Source organism: Pongo abelii, chromosome 16, assembly GCF_028885655.2.
Source record: "Pongo abelii isolate AG06213 chromosome 16, NHGRI_mPonAbe1-v2.0_pri, whole genome shotgun sequence".
NCBI lineage: Eukaryota > Metazoa > Chordata > Mammalia > Primates > Hominidae > Pongo > Pongo abelii.
The window spans coordinates 4,829,209-4,851,294 of NC_072001.2; positions in this window are offsets into that span (position 1 = coordinate 4,829,209).

Here is a 22,086-nt window from a genome sequence, read left to right on the forward strand (position 1 = left end):
TGCACACATCACAAAGAAGTTTCCGAGAATGCTTCTGTCTGGTTTTTATGTGAAGATATTCCTCTTTCCAATGAAGGCCACAAATCAGTCCAAATATCCACTTGCAGATTCTTCAAAAGAGTGTTTCACAACTGCTCTAAGAAAAGGTATGTTCAACTCTGTGTGTTGAATGCAAACATCACCAAGTAGTTTCTGAGAATTCTTCTGTCTAGTTTTTATTTGAAGATATTTCCTTTTCCGCCATAAACCTCAAAGCGCTACAAAGGTCCACTTGCAGATTCTACAAAAGGAGTGTTCCAAAACTGCTCTCTCAAAAGAAAGTTTCAACTGTGTGAGTTGAATGGATACATCACAAAGCAGATTCTGAGAAGGCTTCTGACTAGTTTTATTTGGAGATATTCCCATTTCCAACGAAGGCTTTAATGCACTCCAAATATCCACTTGCAGATTTTAACAAAATAGTGTTTCAAAACTGCTCTATCAAAAGAAAGTTTCAACTCTGTGAGTTGAATGCATACATCACAAAGTAGTTTCTGAGACTGCTTATGTCTAGTTTTTATTTGAAGATATTCTGGTTCCCAACGAAGTCTTCAAAGCACTCTAAATACTCACTTGCACATTCTACAAATGGGGTTTTCAAAACTGCTCTATCAAAAGGAAGGTTCAACACTGTCAGTTGAATGCACACATCACAAAGATGTTTCTGAGAATGCATCTGTCTAGTTTTTATCTGAAGAAACTCCCGTTTCCAACGAAGGCCTCAAAGCGATCCAAATATCCACTTGCAGATCCTACAAAAAGAGTGTTTCAAAACTGCTCTAGGAAAAATTGTGTTCAACTCAGTGAGTTGAATGCACACATCACAAAGAATTTTCTGAGAATGTTTCTGTCTATTTTTATGTGAAGATATTCTCGTTTCCAACCTAGACCTCAAATGAGTACAAATATCCACTTGCAGGTTCTTCAAAAAGAGTGTTTCACAACTGTTCTATGAAAAGGTATCTTCAACTCTGTGAGTTGAACACAAACATCACAAAGAAGTTTCTGAGAATGCTTCTGTCTAGTTTATATTTGTAGATATTTCCCTTTCCACCACAGCCCTCAAATCACTACAAATGTCCACTTGCAGATTCTGCAAAAAGAGTGTTTCAAAACTGCTCTATCAAAAGAAGGTTCAAATCTGTGATTTCAAAGCACACATCACGAAGAAGTTTCTGATAATGCTTCTGTCTGGTTTTTATGTGAAGATATATCCTATTCTATCAAAGGCCTTAAAGCACTCAAAATATCCAGTTGCAGATTCTACAAAAAGAGTGTTTCAAAACTGCTCTATCAAAAGGAAGGTTCAACTCTGTGAGTTGAATGCACACATCACAAAGACGTTTCTGAGAATGCTTCTGTCTAGTTTTTATTTGAAGATATTCCCGTTTCCAACAAAGGCCTCAAAATGGTACAAATATCACCTTGCAGATTTTACAAAAATATTGATTCAAAACTGCTCTATGAAAAGTTTTGTTCAAACCTGTGAGTTGAATGCACATATCAAAAAGACGTTTCTGAGAATGCTTCTGTCTAATTTTTATGTGAAGATATTCCCGTTTCCAAAACAGGCCTCTAAGTGGTCCCAATATCCACTTACAGATTCTACAAAAAGAGTGTCTCAAAACTGCTCTATGAAAAGCTATGTTCAACTCTGTTAGTCGAATGTACACATCACAAAGAAGTTTCTGAGAATGCTTCTGTCTAGTTTTTATGTGAAGATATTCCCGTTTCCAATGAAGGCCTCAAATCGGTCCAAATAGCCACTTGCAGTTTCTTCAAAAACAGTGTTTCACAACTGCTCTATGAAAAGGTGTGTTCAACACGGTGAGTTGAATGCAAACATCAAAAAGAAGCTTCTGAAAATGCTTCTGTCTAGTTTTAATTTTAATATATTCGTTTTTCCACTATAGGCCTCAAAGTGCTACAAATATCCTCTTTGGGATTCTACAAAAAGAGTGTTTCAAAGCTGCTCTATCAACAAAAAATTTCAGCTCTGATAGTTGAATGCACACATCACAAAGTTGATTCTAAGAATGCTTCTGTCTAGATTTTATTTGAAAATATTCCCGTTTCCAACGAATGCTTCAAAGCACTCCAAATATGCACTTGCAGATTCTACAAAAGGAGTGTTTCAAAACTGCTCTATCAAAAGGAAGGTTCAACTCTGTCAGGTGAATGCACACATCACAAAGAAGTTTCTGAGAATGTTTTGTCTAGTTTTTATGTGAAGATATATCCTTTTCTACCATAGGCTTCAAAACGCTCCAAATATCCACTTGCAGATTCTACAAAAAGAGTTTTTCAAAACTGCTCTATCAAAAGGAAGGTTCAACTCTGTGAGTTGAATGCACACATCACAAAGAAGTTTCTGAGAGTGCTTCTGTCTACTTTTTATGTGAAGATATTTCCTTTTCCACCGAAGGCCTCAAAACGCTCCAAATGTAAACTTGCAGATTCTACAACAAAAGTTTTTCAAAACTGCCCTATCAAAAGGAAGGTTCAACTCTCTGTGTTGAAGGTGCACATCACAGAGAAGTTTTGGAGAATGTTTCTGTCTAGTTTTCATGTGAAGACGTTTACTTTTCCACCGAAGGCCTCAAGGCGCTCCAATTGTTTACTTGCACATTCCACAAAAAAAGGTTTCAAAACTGCTCCAACAAAAGTAAGGTTAAACGTCGTAAGCTGAATGCATACAGCACAAAGAAGTTTCTGAGAATGCTTCTGTCTAGTTTTATGTGAAGATAATCCCGTTTGCAACGAAGGCCTCAAATCGGTCCAAATATCCCCTTGCAGATTCTACAAAAAGAGTATTTCAAAACTGCTCTACGAAAAGTTATGTTGAACTTTTGAGTTGAATGCACACATCACAAAGAAGTTTCTGAGAATGTGTCTGTCTAGTTTTTATGTGAAGATATTCCCGTTTCCAATGAAGACCTCAAAGTGGTCTAAATATCCACTTGCATATTCTACGAAAAGAGGGTTTCAAAACTGCTCTATGAAAAGTTATGTTCAACTCGGTGAGATGAATGCACGCATCACAATGTACATTCTGAGAATGCTTCTTTCTAGTTTTTATTTGAAGGTATTTACTTTTCCAACATACCCTCAAAGTCCAAGAAATGTCCTCTTTCAGATTCTACAAAAAGAATGTCTCAAAACTGCTCTACAAAAAGGAATGTTCATCTCTGTGAGTTGAATGCACACATCACAAAGAAGTTTCTGAAAATTCTTCTGTCTAGTTTTTATGTGAAGGTATTCCAGTTTCCAACGAAGGACTCACAGCGTTCAAATTATCTGTTTGCAGGATTTTCAAAAAGAGTGTTTCACAACAGCTGTATGAAAAGGTATTTTCAACTCTGTGAGTTAAATGCTATCATCACAAATTAGTTTTTGAGAATGCTTCTATCTAGTTTTTATTTGAAGATATTTCCTTTTCCAACATAGCCCTCAAAACACTACAAATGTCCAATAGCAGATGCTACAAAACGAGTGTTTCAAAACTTTTCTATTAAAAGAAGTTGCAACTCTGTGAGATAAATGCACTCATCAAAAAGTGGTTTCTGAGAGTGCCTCTGTCTAGTTTTTATTTGAAGATATTTCCGTTTCCAACGAAGGCTTCAAAGTGCTCCAAATATCCACTTGAAGATTCTATAAAAAGAGTATTTCAAAACTGCTCCATCAAAAGGAAGGTTCAACTCTGTGAGTTGAGTGCACACGTCACAAAGAAGTTTCTGAGGTTGCTTCTGTCTAGTTGTCATTTGAAGATATTCCAGTTTCCAACAAAGGCCTCCCAGTGGTCCAAATATTCACTTGGAGATTCTACAAAAAGAGTGCTCTGAAACTGCTCTATGAAAAGTTATATTCACCTCTGTGAGTTGAATGCACACATCACAAATAAGTCTCTGAGAATGCTTCTGCCTAGTTTTTATATGACGACATTTCCAATTTCAACATAGGTCTCAAAGTGCTAGAAATGTCCATTTGCAGATTCTACAAATAGACTGTTTCAAAAGTGCTCTCTCAAAGGAGAGGTTCAACTCTATTAGCAGAATGCACACATCATAAGGAAGTTTCTGAGAATGTTGCTGTCCAATTTTTATGTGAAGACATTTTCTTTTCTACCATAGGCTTCATGGCACTCCAAATATCCACTTTCAGATTCTACAAAAAGCACGTTAGAAAACTGCCCTATCAAAAGGAAGGGTCAAATCTGTGAGTTGAATGCACACATCACAAAGTAGTTTCTGAGAATGCTTCTGTCTAGTTTCTGTGTGAAATTATTCCCGTTTCCAGCAAAAGCCTCAAAGCGGTCCAAATATCCACTTGCAGATTCTACAAAAAGATTTTTCAAAACTGTTCTATCAAATAAAAGGTTCAATTCTGTGAGTTGAACGCACACATCACAAAGAAGTTTCTGAGAATGCTTCTGTCTAGTTTTTATGTGCAGATATTCCCGTTCCAACGAAGGCCTCAAAACAGTCCAAATATACCCTTGCAGATTCTACAAAAAGAGTTTTTCAAAACTGCTCTATCAACACGATGTTTCAGCTCTGTGAGTTGAATGCACACATCATAAAGAAGTTTCTGAAAATGCTTTGTCTAGTTTTTATTTGGAGATATTTCCTTTTCCACCTTAGCCTTCAATGAGCTACAAATGTCCACTTGCAGATTCTACAAAAGGAGTGTTTCAAAACTGCTCTATCAAAAGAAAAGTTCAGCTCTGTAAGTTCAATGCACACATTACAAAGTAGTTTCTGAGAATGCTTCTGTCTAGTTTTAATTTGAAGGTATTCGCTTTTCCAACAAAGGCTTCTAAGCGCTCCAAATATCCACTTGCAAATTCCAACAAAAGAGTGTTCCAAAACTGCTCTATCAAAATGAAGGTTCAACTCTGTGAGTTGAATGCGCACTTAACAAAGAAGTTTTGGAGAATTCTTCTGTCTGGATTTTATGTGAAGATATTTCTTTCCCACCGAAGGCCCCAAAGCACTCAAAACGTCAACTAGCGGATTCTACAAATAAGGGTTTCAAAACAGCTCTATCAAAAGTAATGTTAACTCTGTGAGTTGAATGCACACATAACAAAGAAGTTTCTGAGAATGCTTCTTTCTAGTTTTTATTTGAAGATATTTCCTTTTTCACGGAAGGCCTCAAAGTGCTCCAAACGTCCAATTGCAGATTATACAAAAAAAATTGTTTCAAAACTGCTGTATCAAAAGTAAGGTTCAATTCTCTGAGTTGAATTCACACATCACAAAGAAGTTTCTGAGAATGCTCCTACCTTGTTTCTATGTGAAGATATTCCCGTTTCCAGTGAAGGCCACAAAACAGTCAAAATATCCCCTTGCACATACTACAAAAAGAGTATTTCAAAACTACTCTATGAAAAGTTATGTTCAACTGTGTGAGTTCAATGCACACAAGACAAAGATGTTTCTGAGATTGCTTCTGTCTAGTTTTTATTTGAAGATATTTCCTTTTCCATCATAACCCTCAAAGCACTACAAATGTCCGCTTGCAGATTCTACAAAAACAGTGTTTCAAAACTGCTCCATTAAAGGAAAGGTTCAACTCTGTGAGTTGAGTGCACACATCACATAGTAGTTTCTGAGAATGCTTCTACCTAGTTTTTATATGAAGATATTCTCGTTTCCAAGGAAGGCTTCAAATCGCTCCAAATATCCACTTGCAGGTTCTGCAAAAGTGTGTTTCAAAACTGCTCTATCAAGAGGAAGGTTCCACTCTATGAGTTGAATCCCCATATCACAAAGAAGTTTCTGAGAATGCTTATGTTTAGTTTTATGTTAAGATATTTCCCTTTCCACTGAAAGCTTCAAAGCACTCCAAATGTCCACTTGCAGATTCTAAAAAAAAAGGTGTTTCAAAACTGCTCTATCAAAAGAAAGGTTCAACTCTGTGAGTTGAATGCACATATCACAAAGACGTTTCTGAGAATACTTCTGTCTCATTTTTATGTGAAGGTTTTCCCGTTTCCAATGTAGGCATCAAAGCAGTCCAAATATCCACTTGCAGAACCTACAAAAATAGTCTTTCAAAACTGCTCTATGAAAAGCTATGTTAAAGTCTGAGTTTAATGCACACATCACAAAGACGTTTCTGAGAATGCTTCTGTCTAGTTTTTCTGTGAAGATATTTCCTTTTCTACCAAAGGCCTCAAAGCGCTCCAAATATCCACATGCAGATAGTACAAAAAGAGTGTTTGAAAACTGCTCTATCAAAAGTAATGCTCAACTCTGTTAGTTGAATGCACATATCACAAAGTAGTATCTGAGAATGCTTTGTGCAGTTTTCCTTTGAAGATATTCCTGATTCCAATGAAGCCTTCAATGTGCTGCAAATCTGCACTTGCAGATTTTACAAAAATAGTGTTTCAAAACTGCTCTATCAAAAGGAAGGTTCAACACTCTGGTTTTAATGCACACATCCAAATAATTTTCTGAGAATATTTCTGTCTAGTTTTTATTTGAAGATATTCCCGTTTCCAATGAAGGCCTCAAAGCGGTCGAAATATCCACTTGCAGATTCTACAAAAAGAGTGTTTCAAAACTGCTCCATCAAAAGGAAGGTTCGACTCTGTGAGTTGAATGCAAACGTCACAAAGTAGTTTCTGAGAATGCTTCTGTCTAGTTTTTATGTGAAGATATTCCAGTTTCCAACAAAGACCTCCCAGCAGTCCAAATATTCACTTGGAGATTTTCCAAAAAGAGTGTTCCAAAACTGCTTAATGAAAAGTTATGTTCACCTCTGTGAGTTGAATGGACACATCACAAATAAGTTTCTGAGAATGCTTCTGTCAAGTTTTTTTTTTTGAAGATATTTCCATTTACAAAAAAAGCTCTCAAAGAGCTAGAATGTGAGTGGAATTCCCAGATCATAAAGAAGTTTCTGGGAATGCTTCTGCCTAGTTTTTATGTGAAGATATTTTCTTGTCTACCATAGGCTTCATGGTGCTGAAAATATCCACTTATAGATTCTACAAAAAGCGTGTTAGAAAACTGCTCTATCAAAAGGAAGGTTCAAATCTGTGAGTTGAATGCACACATCACAAAGTAGTTTCTGAGAATGCTTCTGTCTAGTTTTATGTGAAATTATACCCGTTTCCAGTGAAAGCCTCAAAGCGGTCCAAATATCCACTTGCAGATTCTACAAAAAGAGGTTTCAAAGCTGCTCTATGAATAGAAAGGTTCAACTCTGTGAGTTGAATGCACACATCACAAAGAAGTTTCTGAGAATGCTCCTGTCTAGTTTTTATGTGTAGATATTCTCGTTTACAACGAAGACCTCAAATCGGTCCAAATATCCACTTGCAGTTCCTTCAAAAACAGCATTTCCCAACTGCTCTATGAAACGGTGTGTTCAACTCGGTGAGTTGAATGCAAACATCACAAAGAAGTTTCCGAAAATGCTTCTTTCTGGTTTTAATTTGAATATATTTCCTTTTACACCAAAGCCCTAAAAGTGCTACAAATGTCCTCATTCAAATTCTACAAAAAGAGTGTTCCAAAGCTGCTTTATTAAAAGACAAGTTCAACTCTGTGAGTTGAATGCACATATCACAACGTTGTTTCTGAGAATGCTTCTGTCTAATTTTTATTTGAAGATATTCCTATTTCCAACGAAGGCTTCAAAGCACTCCAAATATTCATTTGCAGATTCTACAAAAAGAGTGTTTCAAAAGTGCTCTATCAAAATGTAGGTTCACTACTGTCAGGTGAATGCACATATCACAGAGAAGTTTCGGAGAATGCTTCTGTTTAGTTTTTATGTAAAGATATTTCGATCTCTACAATAGGCCTAAAAGTGCTCCAAATATCCACTTGCAGACTCTACAAAACGAGTGTTTCAAAACTGCTCTATCAAAAGGAAGGTTCAAATTTGTGTGTTAACTGCACACATCACAAAGAAGTTTCTGACAATGTTTCTGTCTGGTTTTCATGTTTAGATATTCCAGTTTCCAAAGAAGCCGCTAAGTTTCCAAAGAAGTCCTAAGTTTCCAAAGAAGTCCTAATATGCCCTTGCAGATTCTACAAAAAGAGCATTTTAAAACTGCTCCATGAAAAATTATGTTCCGCTCGGTGAGTTGAATGCACACATCACAATGTTGTTTCTGAGAATGCTTCTGTCTAGTTTTTTTGTGAAGATATTCCTGTTTCCAATGAAGGTGTCAAAGCGGTCCAAATATCCAGTTGCAGATTCTACAAATAGAGTGTTACAAAACTGCTCTATGAAAATTTATGTTCAACTCTGTGAGTTGAATGCACACATCAAAAAAAGTTTCTGAGAATGCTTCTGTCTAGTTTTTATGTGAAGAGATTTCCTTGTCTAAAAAAGGCCTCAAAATGCTCAAAATGTCCACTTGCAGAATCTATTAAAAAGTATCCCCAAACTGCTCTATGAACAGAAAGGTTCAACTCTGTGAGTTGCATGCACACATCCCAAAGAAGTTTTTGAGAATGCTTCTGTCTAATTTTTTTGTGAAGATATTTCCTTTTCTACCATAGGTCTCAAAGAGCTCCAAATATCCACCTGCAGACTCTACAAAAAGAGTGTTTCAAAACTGCTCTATCAAAAGGAAGGCTGAACTCTGTGAGTTGAATGCACACATCACAAAGTAGTTTCTGAGAATGCTTCTGTTTAGTTTCTATTTGAAGATATACCCGTTTCCAACGAAGACACCAAAACGGTCTAAATATCCCCTTTCAAATTGTACAAAAAGAGAGTTTCAAAACTGCTGTATCAAAAGGAAGGTTTAACTCTGTGAGTTGAATGCACACATCACAAAGAAATTCTGAGAATGCTTCTGTCTAGTTTTTTTGTGAAGATAATTCCTTTTTCACTGAAGGCCTCAAAGCACTCCAAATGTCCTCTTGCGTATTCTACAAAAAAAGTGTTTCAAAACTCCTCTATCAAAAGGAAGGTTCAACTCTGTGAGTTGAATGCACACATCAGAAGTAAGTTTCTGAGAATGCTTCTTTGTAGTTTTTATGTGAACATATTCCCGTTTCCAACGAAGGCCTCAAAGTGCTCCGAATATCCACTTACAGATTCTACAAAAAGATTGTTTCAAAACTGCTCAATGAAAAGTTATGTTGAACTCGGTGAGTTCAATACACACATCACAAAGAAGTTTCTGAGAATGCTTCTGTCTATTTTTTTTGTGAAGATATTTCCTTTACTACCATAGGCCTCAAAGCGCTCCAAATATCCATCTGCAGATACTACAAAAAGAGTATTTCAAAACTGCTCTATCAAAAGAAAGGTTGAACTCTGTGGTTTGAATGCACATATCAGAAAGTAGTTTTTGAGAATGCTTCTGTTCAGTTTTAAATTGATGATATTCTCGTTCCCAATGAAGGCTTCAAATATCTCCAAATATCTAATTGTAAATTCCTAAAAAAGAGTGTTTCAAAACTGCTATATGAAAAGGAAGTTTTAACTCGGTGATTCGAATGCATGCATCACAAAGTACTTTCTGAGAATGCTTGTTTCTAGTTTTTATTTGAAGGTATTCCCATTTCCAAAAAGGCTTCAAAGTACGCCAAATATCCACTTGCAGATTCTACAAAAAGTGTGTTTCAAAACTGCTCTCTGAAAACAAAGGTTCAACTCTGTGATTTGAATATACACATCACAAAGAAGTTTCTGAGAATGCTTCTGTCTGGTGGTCATTTGAAGATATTCCCGTTTCCAACAAAGTCTTCAAAGCACTCCAAATATCCACTTGCAGATTCTACAAAAAGAGTGTTTTAAAACTGCTCTATGAAAAGTTATGTTCAACCCTCTGAGTTGAATGCCCACATCACAAAATGTTTCTGAAAATGCTTCTGTCTAGTTTTTATGTGAAGATATTCCCGTTTCCAATGAAGGCCTCAAAACGGTCCAAATAACCACTTGCAGGTTCTTCAAAAGGAGTGTTTCACAACTGCACTAGGAAAACGTATGTTCAACTCTGCGAGTTGAATGCAAACATCACATAGAAGTTTCTGAGAAAGCTTCTGTCTAGTTTTCATTTCAAGATATTTCCTTTTCCACCATAGCCCTCAGAGCACTTCAAATGTCCTCTTTCAGATTCTACAAAGAGTATTTCAAAACTGCTCTATCAAAGGAAAGGTTCAACTCTCTGAGTTGAATGGACACATCACACAGTTTTTTCTGAGAAGGCTTCTGTTTGTTTTTTATTTCAAAATATTCCCGTTTCCAACGAAGGCTCAAGCACTCCAAATATCCACTTCCAGATTCTACAAAAAGTGTTTCAAAACTGCTCTATGAAAATTTATGTTCAGCACCCTGAGTTGAGTGTACACATCATGAAGAAATTTCTTAGAATACTTCTGTTTAGTTTTTATGTTAAGATATTCATGTTTCCAAGGAATGCCTCAAATTGGTACAAATATCCACTTACAGTTTCTTCAGAAAGAGTGTTTGACAACTGCTCTATGAAAAGGAAAGTTCAACTCTGTGAGTGGAATGCACACATCCAAAGAAATTTCTGAGAATGCTTCTGTCTAATTTTTATTTGAAGATAATTCCTTTTCCACGCCAGTCCTCTAAAAGTTATAAATGTCCACTTGCAGATTCTACAAAAGTAGTGTTACAAAACTGCTCTATCAAAGGAAATGTTTAACTCTGTGTGTTGAATGCACATATCACAAAGTAATTTCTAAGAATGCTTCTGTCTAGTTTTTATTTGAAGATATTCCCACTTCCAATGAAGTATTCAAAGCCCTCTAAATGTCCATTTGCATATTCTACAAAAAATGTGTTTCAAAACTGTTACATCAAAACGAAGGTTCAACTTTGTGAGTTGAATGCACACATCACAAAGAAGTATCTGACAATGCTTCTATTTAGTTTTTATATGAAGATATTCCTGTTTCCAAAGAAGGCCTCAAAACGGTCCAAGTATCCCCTTGCAGATTGTACAAAAAGAGTGTTTCAAAACTGCTCAATCAAAAGTTATGCTAAACTCCGTGAGTTGAATGCACACATCAAAAAGACATTTCTGAGAATGCTTCTGTCTAGTTTTTATGTGAAGATATTCCCATTTCCAACGAAGGCCTCTAAGCAGTCCAAATATCCACTTGCAAGTTCTTCAAACAGAATGATTCACAACTTCTCTATGAAAAGGTATGTTGAACTCTATGAGTTGGATGCACACATCACAAAGTAGATTCTGAGAATGCTACTGTCTAGTTTTCAGTCGAAGGTATTCCCGTTTCCAACAAAGGCTTCAAAACGCTCCAATTATCCACTTGCAGATCCTACAAAAAGAGTGTTTCAAATCTGCTCTATCAAAAGGAAGGTTTAACTCTGTCAGTTGAATGCACACATCACAAAGAAGTTTCTGAGAATGTTTCTGTCTTGTTTTTATGTGAAGATATTTCCTTTTTTGCTGAAGGCCTCAAAGCGCTCCAAATATCCACTTGCAGATTCTACAGAAAGAGTGTTTCAATACTGCTCTACCAAAAGGAAGTTCCATCTCTGTGAGTTGAATCCACTCATCACAAAGAAGTTTCTGAGAATGCTTCTGTCTACTTTTTATGTGAATTTAATCCCGTTTCCAACCAAGGCCTCAAATCGGTTAAAATATCTACCTTTGGATTCTACAAAAAGAGTGTTTCTAAACTGCTCTATCAAAAGGAAAGTTCAATTCTGTGAGTTGAATGCACCCATCACAAGAAGTTTCTGAGAATGCTTCTGTCTAGTTTTTATTTGAAGATATTCCCGTTTCCAATGAAGGATTCAAAGTGCTCCAAATATCCACTTGCCGATTCTTCAAAAGGACGGTTTCAAAACTGCTCTATCAAAAGGAAGCTTCAACTGTGTGAGTTGAATGTACACATCACGAAGTATTTTCTGAGAATGTTACTGTCTAGTTTTTATGGGAAGATATTCCTGTTTCCAATGAGGGCCTCAATACGGTCAAAATATCCCCTTTCAGATACTGCAAATAGAGTTTTTCAAATCTCCTCTATAAAAAGTTATGTTCAACTCTGTGAGTTGAATACACACATCACAAACTTGTTTCTGAGAATGCTTCTGTCTAGTTTTTATTTGAAGATATTCCCGTTTCCAACGAAGTCTTCAAAGCACTCCAAATATACACCTGCAGATACTACAGAAGGAGTGTTTCAAACCTGCTCCATCAAAAGAAAGTTTAAACTCTGTGAGTTGAATACACACATCACAAAGAAGTTTCAGATAATGTTTCTCTGTAGTTTTTATTTGAAGATATTTACTTTTCCACCATAGCCCTCAAAGCGTTACAAATGTCTATATGCAGATTCTACAAAAAGAGTGTTTCAAAACTTCACTGTCAAAAGAAATATTCAACACTGTGAGTTGAATGCACACAACACAAAACAGTTTCTGAGAATGCTTCTGTCGAGTTTTTATTTGAAGAAATTCCCGTTTCCAACAAAGGCTTCAAAGCGCTCAAAATATCCATTTGCAGATTGTACAAAAAGAGTGTTTCAAAACTGCTCTACCGAAAGGAAGGTTCAACTCTGTGAGTTGAATGCATACATCACAAAGAAGTTTCTGAGAATGCTTCTGAGTAGTTTTTATGTGAAGAGATTTCCCTTACCACCGAGGGCCTCAAAGCACTCAAAATGTCCACTGGCAGATTCTAAAAAAAATGTGTTTCAAAACTGCTCTATCAAAAGGAAAGTTCAACTCTGTGAGTTGAATGTACACATAACAAAGAAGTTTCTGAGAATGCTTCTATCTACTTTTTATGTGAAGATGTTTCCTTTTCCACCAATGGTCACAAAGCACTCAAAATGTCCACTTGCAGATTCTGCAAAAAAAGTGTTTCAAACGTGCTGTATCAAAAGAAATGTTCAACTCTATAAGTTGAAGGCAGACATCACAAAAATGTTTCTGAGACTGCTTCTGTCTAGTTTGTATGTGAAGGTATTCCCTTTTCTACCATAGGCCCCAAAGCAGTCCAAATATCCATTTGCAGATTCTACAAAAAGAGTTTTCAAAACTGCTCTATCAAAAGAAAGGCTCAACTCCATGAATTGAACGCGTACATCTCAAAGTAGTTTTGGAGAATGCTTCTGTCTAGTTTTTATTTGAAGATATTCCCGTTTCCAACGAAGGATTCAAAGAGCTCCAAATATCCACTTGGAGATTCTACAATAAGAGTCTTTCAAAGCTGCTCTATCAAAAGGAAGGCTCATCACTGTGAGTTTGAATGCACACATCACAAAAAAGTTTCTGACAATGCTTCTGTCTAGTATTTAAGTGAAGATATTTCCTTTTGTACCAAAGGTCTCAAAGGGCTCGAAATGTCCTCTTGCAGATTCTACCAAAAATGTGTTACAAAATTGCTCTATCAAAACAAAGGTTCAACTCTGTGAGTTGAATACACACATCACAAAGTTGTTTCTAAGAATGCTTCTCTCTAGTTTTTATGTGAAGGTATTCCCGTTTAAATCAAAAGCCTCAAAACGGTCAAAATATCCCCGTGCAGATTCGACAAAAAGAGAGTTTCAAAACTGCTCTATCAAAAGGAAGCTTCAACTCTGTTGAATGCACACATCACAAAGAAGTTTCTGAGAATGCTTCTGTCAAGTTTTTATCTGCAGATATTCCCTTTTCCAACGAAGACCTCAAAGTAGTCTAAATATGCACTTGCAGATTCTACAAAAAGAGTGTATCAAAACTGCTCTATGAAAAGTTATGTACAACAATGTGAATTGAATTCACACATCACAAAGAAGTTTCTGAGAATGGTTCTGTCTACTTTTATGTGAAGACATTCCCATTTCCAATGAAGGCCTCAAATCGGTCCTAATATCCACTTGCAGGTCCTTCAAAAAGAGTTTCACAACTGCTCTATGAAAAGGTGTGTTCAACTCTGTGAGTTGAATGTGCACATAACAAAGAAGTTTCTGAGAATACTTCTGTGTAGTTTTTACTTGAAGATATTTCCTTTTCCACCATAGCTCTCAAAGCGCTACAAGCAACCATTTGAAGATGCTGCAAAAAGAGTGTTTCAAAACTGATCTATCAAAAGAAAGGTTCAACTCTGTGAGTTGAATGTACACATCACAAAACAGTTTCTGGGAATACTTCTGTCTCTTCTTTATTTGAAGAAATTCCCGTTTCCAATGAAGGCTTCAAATCTCTCCAAATAGCCAATTGCAGATTCTACAAAAAGTGTGTTTCAAAACTGCTCTATAAAAAGGTATGTTCAACCCTGTGAGTTGAATGCACACATCTCAAAGAAGTTCCTGAGAATACATCTGTCTAGATTTTATGTGAAGATATTTCCTTTCCTAATGTAGGCCTCAAAGCACTCCAAATATCCACTGGGAGATTCTACAAAAAGTGAGATTCAAAACTGCTCTATCAAAAGAAATGCTCAATTTGGTGAGTTGAAAGCACACATTACAAGGTAGTTTCTGAGAATGCTTCTGTCTAGTTTTTATTTGAAGATATTACCATTTCCAACGAAGGCTTCAAAGCGCTCCAAATAACCACTTGCAGATTCTACAAAAAGAGTGTTTCAAAACTGCTCTATAAAAAGGAAGGTTATACCATGTCAGTTGAATGCACACATCACAAAGAAGTTTCTGAGAAAGCTTCTGTGTAGTTTTTATATGAAGATGTTTCCTTTTCTACCTTAGGCCTCAAAGCACTCCAAATATCCACTTGCAAATTCTACAAAAAGAGAGTTTCAAAACTGCTACATGAAAGTGAATGTTCAATCCCAAGAGTTGAATGCACGCATCATAAATAAATTTCTGAGAATGCTACTCTGTTGTTTTTATGTAAAAATATTTCCTTTTCCACCTAAGGCGTCAATGCACTCAAAATGTCCACTTGAAGATTCTACAAAAAGAGTGATTCAAAACTGCTCTATGAAACGTTAAGTTCAACTCAATGAGTTTAATGCACACATCACAAAGAAGTTTCTGAGAATGCTTCTGTCTAGTTTTTATGTGAGGATATTTCCTTTTCTATCATAGGACTCAAAGTGCTCTAAGAATCCACTTGCAGATTCTACCAAAAGTGTGTTTCAATACTGCTCTATCAAAAGTAAGATTCAAACCTGTGAGTTGAATGCACACATCAGAAAGAAGTTTCTGAGAACCCTCTGTCCAGTTTTTATTTGAAGATATTTCTTTTTCCAGGAAAGGCCTCAAAGCCTGCCAAATATCCACTTGCAGATTTTACAAAAACAGTGTTTCAAAACTACCCTATCTAAAGGAAAGTTCAACTCTGTAAGTTGAATGCACACGTCACAAATAAGTTTCTGAGAACACTTCTATCTAGTTTTTATGTGAAGATACTTCCTTTTCTAGCATAGGCCACAAAGCTCTCTAAATATCCACTTTCAGTTTCTACAAAAAGAGCGTTTCAAAACTGCTCTATCTAAAGGAAGGTTCAACTCTGTGAGTTGAATGCACACATCACAAACCAGTTTCTGAGAATGCTTCTGTCTATTTTTTATGTGAGGATATTTCCTTTTCCAGCATAGGACTCAAAGCCCTCCAAATATCCACTTGCAGATTCTACAATAACAGTGTTTCAAAACAGCTCTATCTAAAGGAAGTTTCAACTCTGTCAGTTGAATGCCCACAACACAAAGAAGTTTCTGTGACTGCTTCAGTCTAATTTTTATGTGAAGATATTTCCTTTTCCACTGAAGGCCTCAAAGTGATCAAATGTACACTTGCAGATTCTACAAAAAATGGTTTCAAAGCTGCTCTATGAAAAGTTATGTTCAACTCTGTGAGCTGAATGCACATATCACAAAGAAGTTTCTGAGAATATTTCTGTTTAATTTTCTTTGAAGATATTTCATTTTCCACCATAGCCCATGAAGCGCTACAAATGTCCATTTGCAGATTTGACAAAAAGAGTGTATCAAAACTGATCTATGAAAGGTAACATTCAGCTATGTAAGTTGAATGAATACATCCAAAAGCAGTTTTTGAGAATGGTTCTGTCTTGTTTTTAGTGGAAGATATTCCCTTTTCCAATGAAGGTTTCAAAGTGCTGCAAATGTCCAATTGCAGTTTCCACAAAAAGAAAGTTTCAAAGCTGCTCTATCAAAAGGAAGATTCAACTCTGTGAGTTCAATGCACACATCACAAAGAAGTTTCTGAGAATGCTATTGTCTAGTTTTTATGTGGAGATATTTCCTTTTCCATCGAATGTCTCTAAGCTCTGCAAACATCCACTAGCACATTCTACACAAAAAGTGTTTCAAAACTGCTCTATAAAAAGGAAGGTTCAATTCTGTGAGTTGAATGTGCACATCACAAAGAGGTTTCTGAGAATGCTTCTGTCTAGTTCTTATGTGAAGATATTCTCCTTTCCAACAAAGGCCTCAAAACCGTCCAAATATCCCCTTGCAGATTATACAAAAAGAGTGTTTCAATCTGCTCTATCAAAACTAAGGTTGAACTCTGTTAATTGAATGCACACACCACAAAGAAGTTTCTGAGAATGTGTCTCTCAGGTTTTTATGTGCAGATATTCCCGTCTCCAATGAAGACCTCAAAGGAGTGCAAATATCCACTTGCAGATTCTACAAAAAGAGTGTTTCAAAACTGCTTTATGAAAACCTATGTTCAACTCTGTGAGTTGAATGCACACATCACAAAGAAGTTTCTAAGAATGCTTTTGGGGAGTTTTTAGGTGAAGATATTTCCGTTTCCAATGAAAGCCTCAAATCGGTCCAAATATCCACTTGCAGGTCCTTCAAAAACAGTGCTTCACAAATGTTCTATGAAAAGTTATATTCAACCCTGTGAGTTGAATGCGCACATCTCAACGAAGTTTCTGAGAATGTTTCTGTCTAGTTTTTATGTGAAGTTATTTCCTTTACTAACATAGGCCTCAAAGCGCTCCAAATATCCACTTGTAGATTCTACAAAAACATTGTTTCAAAACTGCTCTATCAAAAGGAAAGCTCAACTCTGTAAGTTGAATGTACAAACCACAAAGGGCTTTCTGAGAATGCTTCTCTTTAGTTTTTATTTGAAGATATTTGCGATACTATAGAAGGCTTCAAACGGCTCCAAATGTCCACTTGCAGACTGTACAAAAAGAGTGTTTCAAAACTGCTGTATCAAAAGGAATGTTCAATTCTGTGAGTTGAATGCACACATCAAAAGGTAGTTTCAAAGAATGCTTCTGTCTAATTTTTATATGAAGATATTTCTTTTTCCACTGAAGTCCTCAAAGCACTCTGAATGTCCACTGGCAGGTTCTACAAAAAATTGTTTCAAAACTGCTCTGTCAAAAGGAAGGTTCAAATCTGTGAGTTGAATGACGTCATCAGAAAGAAGTTTCTGAGAATATTTCTGTCCAGTTTTTATGTGCAGATATTCCCGTTTTCAACGAAGGGCTCAAATCGGTTCAAATATCCCCTTGCAGATTCTACAAAAAGAGTGTTTAAAAACTGCTCTATCAAACGGAAGTTTCAACTCTGTGAGTTGAATGCACATATCACAAAGAAGTTTCTCAGAATGCTTCTGTCTAGTTTTTATGTGAAGATATACCCGTTTCCAACGAAGTCCTCAAATTGGCCCAAATATCCACTTGCAGGTTCTTCAAAAAGCGTGTTTCACAACTGCTCTATGGAAAGGTATTCTCAATTCTGTGAGTTGAATGCACACATCACAAAGGAGTTTGTGAGAATGTTTCTGCTTAGATTTTTTATGAAGATATTCCCCTTTCCAACGAAGGAATGCAACCAGTCCAAATATCACTTTGCAGATTCTACAAAAACAGTGTCTCAAAACTGCTTTATCAAAAGGAAGGTTCAACTCTGTGAGTTGAATGCACACATCACAAAGACATTTCTGAGAATGCTTCTGTCTAGTATTTGTGTGAAGATATTCCCATTTCCAATGAGGGCCTCAAATTGGCCCAAATATCCACTTTCGGATACTTCAAAAAGCGTGTTTCACAACTGCTCCACGAAAAGGTATTCTCAACTCTGTGAGTTGAATGCACACATCACAAAGGAGTTTGTGAGAATGTTTCTGCTTAGATTTTTGTGAAGATATTCCCCTTTCCAATGAAGGAACGCAATCAGTCCAAATATCGCTTTGCAGATTCTACAAAAACAGTGTCTCAAAACAGCTCTATCAAAAGGCAGGTTCAACTCTGTGAGTTGAATGCACACATCACAAAGACATTTCTGAGAATGCTTCTGTCTAGTTTTTATGTGAAGATATTCCCTTTTCCAATGAGGGCCTCAAATTGGTCCAAGTATACAGTTAAAGGTTCTTCAAAAACAGTGTTTCACAACTGCTCTATGAAGAGGAATATTCAACTCTGTGAGTTCAATGCAAAAATCACAAAGAAGTTTCTTAGAATATTTCTGTCTAGTTTTAATTTGAAGATATTTCCTATCCCACCATAGCCCTCAAAGTGCTACAATTGTCCACATGCAGATTCTGTAAAAAGAGTTTTTCGAAACTGCTCTATCAAAAGAAAGGTTGAACCCTGTGAGTTGAATGCACACAACACAAAGTAGTTTATGTGAATGCTTCTGTCTATTTTTTGTTTGAAGATATTCCGGATTCCAACGAAGGAACCATAGCGTTCAAAATATACACTTGCAGATTCTACAAAAAAGGGGTTTCAAAACTGCTCTGTCAAAAGGAAGGTAAAACTCTGTGAGTAGAATGCACATTTCACAAAGCAGTTTCTGAGAATGCTTCCCTCAATTTTTTATGTGAAGAAATTCTCGTTACCAAAAAAGGCCTCAAATCGGTCCACATATTCCCCTGCGGACCCTACAAAAAGAGTGTTACAAAACTGCTCTATGAAAAGGTATGTTCAACTCTGTGAGCAGAATGCACACATCACAAAGAAGTTTCTGAGAATGCTTCTGTCTAGTTTTTATGTGAAGATATTTCCTTTTCCACAGAAGGCCTCAAAGTGCTCCAAATGTCCACTTGCAGATTCTACAAACGAAGTGTTTTGAAACTGCTCTATCAAAAGGAATGTTAAAATCTGTGAGTTGAATGCACACATCACAAAGAAGTTTCCGAGAATGCTTCTGTCTAGTTTTTATGTGAATGTATATGCGTTTCGAATGAAGGCCTCAAAATGGTGCAAACATCATCCTGCAGTTTATACAAAAAGAGTGTTTCATAACTGCTCTATCAAAAGGAAAGTTTAACTCTGCGAGAAGAATACACACATCACAATGCAGTTTTTGAGAATGCTTCTATCTAGTTTATATTTGAAGATATTCCCGTTTCCAAGGAAGGATTCAAAGTGCTCCAAATATCCACTTGCAGATTCTACAAAAAGAGATTTTCAAGCCTACTCTATCAAAAGGAAGTTTCAGCTCAGTAAATTGAATGCACACATCACAAAGAAGTTTCTGAGAATGCTTCTGTCTAGTGTTTATGTGAAGATATTTCCTGTTCCACTGAACGCCTCAAAGTGCTCCAAATGTCCACTTGCAGATTCTACAAAAAGAGTGTTTCAAAGCTGCTCTATTAAAAATTATGTTGAACTCTGTGAGTTAAATGCACATATCACAAAGAAGTTTCTGATAATGCTTCTGTCTACTTTTTATGTGGATATTTCATATTCCACTGAATTCCTAAAAGTGCTCCAATTGTCCACTTGCAGATTCTACAAAAAGAGTGTTTCAAAACTGCTCTATGAAAAGTTATGTTCAAATCTATGAGTTGAATGCACACATCACAAAGCAGTTTCTGAGAATGCTTCTGTCTAGTTTTTATGTGAAGATCTACTCGTTTCCAAGGAAGGCCTCAAATAGGTCTAAATATCCCCTTGCAGAATCTACGAAAAGGGTTTTTCAAAACTGCTGTATCTAAAGGAAGGTTCAACACTGTGAGTTGAATGCACACATCACAAAGTAGTTTCTTAGGATACTTCTGTCTAGTTTTTATATGAAGATATTTCCTTTTAAACTGAAGGCCTCAAAGCTCTCCAAATGTCCTCTTGCAGATTCTGCAAAAAAAGTTTTTCAAAACTGTTCTATGAAAAGGAAGATTCAACTCGGTGAGTTGAATGCTCACATAACAAAATAGTATCTGAGAATGCTTCTGTGTACTTTTATGTGAAGATATTCCTGTTTCTGATGAAGGCTTCAAAACGGTCCAAATATCCCATTGCAGATTCTAGGAAAAGAGTGTTTCAAAAGTGTTCTATCAAGAGAAAGGTTCAACTCTGTGAGTTGAAAGCACACATCACAAATAAGTCTCTGAGAATGCTTCTGTCTAATTTTTATGTGAAGATATTCCCGTTTCCAACAAAGGCCTGAAAATGGACCAAATTTCCACTTGCAGATTCTACAAAAAGAGCGTTTCAAAACTGCTCTATGAAAAGGAAGGTTCACCTCTGTGAGTTGAATGCACACATCACAAAATCGTTTCTCAGAATCCTTCTGTCTAGTTTTTATGTGAAGCTATTCTGGATTCCAATGAAGGCCTCAAATCGGTCTATCCCCTTGCAGAATCTACAAAAACAGTGTCTCAAAACTCCTCTATCAAAAGGAAGGATCAACTCTGTCAGTTGAATGCACACATCACAAAAAATTTCTGAGAGTTCTTCTTTCTTGTTTTTATGTGCAGGTACTCCCATTGCCAAAGAAGGCCACAAAGCGTTCCAAGTATTCACTTGCAGATTCCACAAAAAGACAGTTTCAAAAATGCTCTATGAAAAGATATGTACAATTCTATGAGTTGAACGCACACATCACAAAGAAGTTTCTGAGTATGCTTCTGTGTAGTTTTTATTTGATGATATTTCCTTTTCCACCATAGCCCAAAATCGCTAAAAGTGTCCATTTGCAGATTCTAAAAAAGAGTGTTTCAAAAATGCTCTTTAAAAAGATAGTTCAACTCCTTGAGCTGAATGCACACATCACAAAGAAGTTTCTGAGAGTGCTTCTGTCTACTTTTTATGTGAAGAAATTCCCGTTTCAAACGAAGGCCTCAAATCGTTCCAAAATTCCACTTGCAGAAGCTAGAAAAAGAGTGTTTCAAAACAGCTCTATGAAAAGTTATGTTCAAATCTGTGAGTTGAATTCAAACATCACAAAGAAGTTTATGAGAATGCATCTGTCTAGTTATTATGTGAAGACATTTCCTTTTGTACCATAGGCCACAATGTGCTCCAAATATCCACCAGTAGATACTTCAAAAAAAGTGTTTCAAAACTATTCTATCAAAAGGAAGGCTCAACTCTGTGAGTTGAATGCACACATCACAGAGTAATTTCTGAGAATGCTTCTGTCTAGTTTTCATTTGAAGATATTCCCGTTCCCAAGGAAGGCTTCAAAGCGCTCCAAATATCCACTTGCAGATTCTACAAAAAGAGTGTTTCAAAACTGCTGTATCAAAAGGAAATTTCAACACTGTTAGTTGAATGCACACATCACAAAGGAGTTTCTGAGATTGTTTCTGTCTAGTTTTTAAGTGAAGATATTTCCTTTTCTACCATAGGCCTCCAAGCACTCCAAATATCCAATTTCAGATAATACAAAAAGAGTGATTCAAAACTGGTCTATCGAAACAAAGTTTCAACTCTGTGATTTGAATGCACAGATCACAAAGATGTTTCTGAGAATGTCTTTGTCTAGTTTTTCAGTGAAGACAGTTCCTTTTCTACCATAGGCCTCAAAACGGTCCAAATGTCCCCTTACAGATTCTAGAAAAAGAGTGCTTCAAAACTGCTCTATCAAAGGGAAGGTTTAACTCTGTGAGTTGAATGCACACATCTTCAAGAATTTTCTGAGAATGCTTCTGTCTGGTTTTTATGTGAAGAAATTCCCGTTTTGAACGAAAGCCTCAAATCGGTGAAATATACCCTTGCAGATTCTACAAAAAGAGTGTTTCAAAACTGCTCCATCAAAAGGAATGTTGAACTCTGTGAGATGAATGCACAGATCACAAAGTAGTTTCTGAGCATGCTTCTGTCTATTTTTTATGTGCAGATATTCCTGTTTCCAATGAAGGCCTAAAAGCGTTCCAATTATCCACTTGCAGATTCTAAAAAAAGAGGGTT